This window comes from Arachis stenosperma, chromosome 3 (genome assembly GCF_014773155.1).
Source record: "Arachis stenosperma cultivar V10309 chromosome 3, arast.V10309.gnm1.PFL2, whole genome shotgun sequence".
Lineage (NCBI taxonomy): Eukaryota > Viridiplantae > Streptophyta > Magnoliopsida > Fabales > Fabaceae > Arachis > Arachis stenosperma.
The window spans coordinates 107,629,638-107,634,711 of record NC_080379.1 but is presented as its reverse complement, the minus strand read 5'-3'; the positions used below and the strand labels follow the sequence as shown (position 1 = coordinate 107,634,711).

General features: G+C 40.2%; 1 non-coding gene across 1 annotated transcript; it reads right to left on the bottom strand.

The window, feature by feature from the left end:
- Nucleotides 1-1,482: 1,482 nt before the first annotated feature.
- LOC130971284 (small nucleolar RNA R71) lies at nucleotides 1,483-1,590 on the bottom strand. The gene has a single exon (XR_009082511.1). It is a non-coding gene; the product is annotated as a small nucleolar RNA R71 (small nucleolar RNA).
- Nucleotides 1,591-5,074: the final 3,484 nt, after the last annotated feature.

Here is a 5,074-nt window from a genome sequence, read left to right as displayed (position 1 = left end):
TCTTGCATGCATTGTTTATATAATCTTGGTTCTATTTTCAAGTCAATAGTACAGGGAACTGAAGATTCAGAACATGCAGCAGAGGAATTTCACAGAAAAAGCTGGGCGTTCAAAATGCCCAGTGAAGAAGGACAGACTGGCGTTTAAACGCCAGCCAGGGTGCCTGGTTGGGAGTTTAACGCCCAAAAAGGTAGTGCATTGGGCGTTAAACGCCAGAATGTGCACCATTCTGGGCGTTTAACGCCAGGATGGCACAAGGGGGAGGATTTTGTTTTCAAAATCAATTTTTTTCAAGTTTTCAAAGTTTTTCAAAATCAAATCATATCTTTTCAATCAAATGTTTTCAAAATCAATTTCTTTCCTTTTTCAAAGATACTTGCTATCAATTAATGATTTGATTCAACATCTCAAGTATGTTGCCTTTTCTGTTGAGAAAGGTTTAATGTCTGAATCATATCTTTTCTTGTTAGCCAAGTCATTAATTTTTAAAATCAAATCTTTTTTTTTTAAAAAAAAAATTTTTTTTCAAATCATATCTTTTCAATCATATCTTTTTAAAACCATAACTTCTCAATCAAATCTTTTTAATCACATCTTTTTCAAAATAGTTTTCAATCATATCTTTTTTATTTCTAATTTCAAAATCTTTTTCAAAAATTACTTGATCTCTTTCCCACTCTTGATTTTCGAAAATTAATTAAAGTTTTTCAAAATGTTTTTAAAATCTTTTTAATTTAATTTTCGAAAATTTCTTCCTCTCTTCTCACATCCTTCTATTTATGGAGTACCACTCCTTCTCAATGCACAATTCGAACTCTATCTGATTAAGTTCGAATTCTTCTACCTCTTCCTTCTATTTTTCTTTTTCTTTGACACCTCAAGGAATCTCTATACTGTGACATAGAGGATTCCATATTTTCTTGTTCTCTTCTCTTTCATATGAGCAGGTACAAAGACAAAGGCATTCTTGTTGAAGCTGACCCTGAACCTGAAAGGACCTTGAAGCGAAAGCTAAGAGAAGCTAAGACACAATTCTCTGTAGAGGACCTAACAGAAATCTTCAAAGAAGAAGAAGACATGGCAGCCGAAAACAACAACAATGCAAACAATGCAAGGAAGGTGCTGGGTGACTTTACTGCACCTACTCCCGACTTCTCTGGGAGAAGCATCTCTATCCCTGCCATTGGAGCAAACAACTTTGAGCTTAAGCCTCAATTAGTTTCTCTAATACAACAGAATTGCAAGTTCTATGGACTTCCATTGGAAGATCCTCATCAGTTTTTAGCTGAGTTCTTGCAAATCTGTGACACTGTCAAGACTAATGGGGTTGACCCTGAGGTCTACAGGCTTATGCTATTCCCTTTTGCTGTAAGAGACAGAGCTAGGACATGGTTAGACTCACAACCTAAAGAAAGCCTAGACTCATGGGAAAAGCTAGTCAATGCCTTCTTGGCAAAGTTCTTTCCACCTCAAAAATTGAGTAAGCTTAGAGTGGAAGTCCAAACCTTCAGACAGAAGGATGGAGAATCCCTCTATGAAGCTTGGGAAAGATACAAACAATTGATCAGAAAATGTCCCTCTGACATGCTTTCTGAATGGAGCATCATAGGTATTTTCTATGATGGTCTCTCTGAACTATCCAAGATGTCTTTGGATAGCTCTGCTAGAGGATCTCTTCATCTGAAGAAGACGCCTACAGAAGCTCAAGAGCTAATTGAAATGGTTGCAAATAACCAATTCATGTACACTTCTGAAAGGAATCCTGTGAACAATGGGACAAGTCAGAAGAAAGGAGTTCTTGAGATTGATACTCTGAATGCCATTCTGGCTCAGAACAAGATATTGACTCAACAAGTCAATTTGATTTCTCAAAGTCTGTCTGGAATGCAAAATGCATCAAGCAGTACTAAGGATGCTTCATCTGAAGAAGAAGCTTATGATCCTGAGAACCCTTCAATGGAAGAGGTGAATTACCTAGGAGAACCCTATGGAAACACCTATAATTCTTCATGGAGAAATCATCCAAATTTCTCATGGAAGAATCAAGAGAGACCTCAACAAGGTTTCAACAACAATAATGGTGGAAGAAACAGGTTTAGCAATGGCAAGCCTTTTCCATCATCTTCTCAGCAACAGACAGAGAGTTCTAAGCAGAACACCTCTGACTTAGCAACCATGGTCTCTGATCTAATCAAAACCACTCAAAGTTTCATGACTGAAACAAGGTCCTCCATTAGGAATTTGGAGGCACAAGTGGGACAGCTGAGTAAAAAAGTTACTGAACTCCCTCCTAGTACTCTTCCAAGCAATACAGAAGAAAATCCAAAAGGAGAGTGCAAGGCCATCAACATGGCCGAATTTGGAGAGGAAGGAAAGGAAGTGAACGCCACTGAGGAAGACCTCAATGGGCGTGCACTGACCTCCAATGAGTTCCCCAATGAGGAACCATGGGAATCTGAGGCTCAAAATGAGACCATAGAGATTCCATTGGACTTACTTCTGCCATTCATGAGCTCTGACGAGTATTCCTCCTCTGAAGAGGATGAGTATGTCACTGAAGAGCAAGTTGCTAAATACCTTGGAGCAATCATGAAGCTAAATGACAAGTTATTTGGAAATGAGACTTGGGAGAACAAACCTCCTTTGCTCACCAAATAATTGGATGACTTGTCTAGGCAGAAATTACCTCAAAAGAGACAAGATCCTGGGAAGTTTTCAATACCTTGTACCATAGGCACCATAACCTTCAAGAAGGCTCTGTGTGACTTAGGGTCAAGTGTAAACCTCATGCCTCTCTCTGTAATGAAGAAGCTAGGGATCTTTGAGGTACAAGCTGCAAGAATCTCACTAGAGATGGCAGACAACTCAAGAAAACAAGCTTATGGACTTGTAGAGGATGTTCTGGTGAAGATTGAAGACCATTACATCCCTACTGATTTCATAGTCCTAGAGACTGGGAAATGCATGGATGAATCTATCATCCTTGGCAGACCCTTCCTAGCCACAGCAAAGGCTGTGATTGATGTTGATGGAGGTGAACTGATCATTCAAGTGAATGAAGAATCCTTTGTGTTTAAGGCTCAAGGATACCCCTCTGTCACCATGGAGAGGAAGCATGAAGAGCTTCTCTCAAATCAGAGTCAAACAGAGCCCCCACAGTCAAACTCTAAGTTTGGTGTTGGGAGGCCACAACCAAACTCTAAGTTTGGTGTTGAACCCCCACATTCAAACTCTAAGTTTGGTGTTGGGAGGTTCCAACATTGCTCTGAGTATCTGTGAGGCTCCATGAGAGCCCTCTGTCAAGCTACTGACATTAAAGAAGCGCTTGTTGGGAGGCAACCCAATGTTATATTTTATCTATTTTCTTTTGTTATTTTATATTTTTTGTAGGTTGATGATCATAAGAAGTCACAAAATCAATTGAGAAAGCAAAAACAGAATGAAAAACAGGAAGAAAAACAGCACACCCTGGAGGAAGAACCTACTGGCGTTTAAACGCCAGTAAGGCTAGCAGGTGGGCGTTTAACGCCAGGAAAGGGCAAGAACCTGGCGTTAAACGCCAGAAATGGGCACCAGCCCGGTGTTTAACGCCAGAATTGGCTCATAACGTGTTTTTTCATGCCATTTGGTGCAGGGATGACTTTTCCTTGACACCTCAGGATCTGTGGACCCCACAGGATCCCCACCAACCCCATCACTCTCTCTCTTCTTCACCCATTCACCAATCACCTCAACACCTCTTCCCCAAAAACCCTTCACCTATCAAATCCCATCTTTCTCTTCACCACTCACATCCATCCTTCATAAAACCCCACCTACCTCACCCTTCAAATTCAAACCACTTTCCCTCCCAAACCCACCCATACATGATCGAACCATGAGCCCCCCCTCTCCTATATAAACCCTTCTTCACCCCTTCATTTTCACACAACCTAAACACCACTTCTCCCCCTCTTTGGCTGAACACAAAGCCATTCCCTTCTTCCTCATTTCTTTTTCTTCTACTCTCTTCTTTCTTCTTTTGCTCGAGGACGAGCAAACCTTTTAAGTTTGGTGTGGTAAAATCATTGATTTTTGTTTTTCCATAACCATTTATGGCATCCAAGGCCGGAGAAACCTCTAGAAAGAGGAAAGGGAAGGCAAAAGCTTTCACCTCCGAGTCATGAGAGATGGAGAGTTTCATCTCAAGGGTGTATCAAGACCACTTCTATGAAGTTGTGGCCTTGAAGAAGGTGATCCCTGAGGTCCCTTTCAAACTCAAAAAGGGTCAACTTTGATCAAAGGTTGGACCAAGTCCTCATAGACATTTGTGAAGAGGGCGCTCAATGGAAGAGAGATTCAAGAGGGAAGCCGGTTCAACTGAGAAGGCATGACCTCAAGCTCATCACTAAGAAAAGGATGGAGCAAACAAGAGACCCCTCTCATCATGAGATCCCTGAGATGCCTCAAGGGATGCACTTTCCTCCACAAGACTATTGGGAGCAAATTAATACCTCCCTAGGAGAATTGAGTTCCAACATGGGACAACTAAGGGTGGAGCACCAAGAACACTCCATTCTCCTCCATGAAACTAGAGAAGATCAAAGAATCATGAGAGAGGAGCAACAAAGACAAGGAAGAGACATTGAGGAGCTCAAGCACTCCATAAGACCTTCAAGAGGAAGAACAAGCCGCCATCACTAAGGTGGACCCGTTCTTTAATCTCCTTGTTCTTTATTTTTCTGTTTTTCGAAAATTTATGCTTTATGTTTGTCCATGTTTGTGTCTTATGATCATTAGTGTCTTAGTGTCTATGCCTTAAAGTTATGAGTGTCCTATGAATCCATCACCTTTCTTAAATAAACAAATGTTCTTAATTGAAAAAGAGAAGAATTGCATGAATTTTGAATTTTATAGCAAATTAATTATTCTGATGTGGTGGCAACACTTTTGTTTTCTGAATGTATGCTTAAACAGTGCATATGTCTTTTGAATTTGTGGTTCATGAATGTTGGCTCTTGAAAGAATGATGAAAAAGGAGACATGTTACTGAGGATCTGAAAAATCATAAAAATGATTCTTGAAGCAAGAAAAA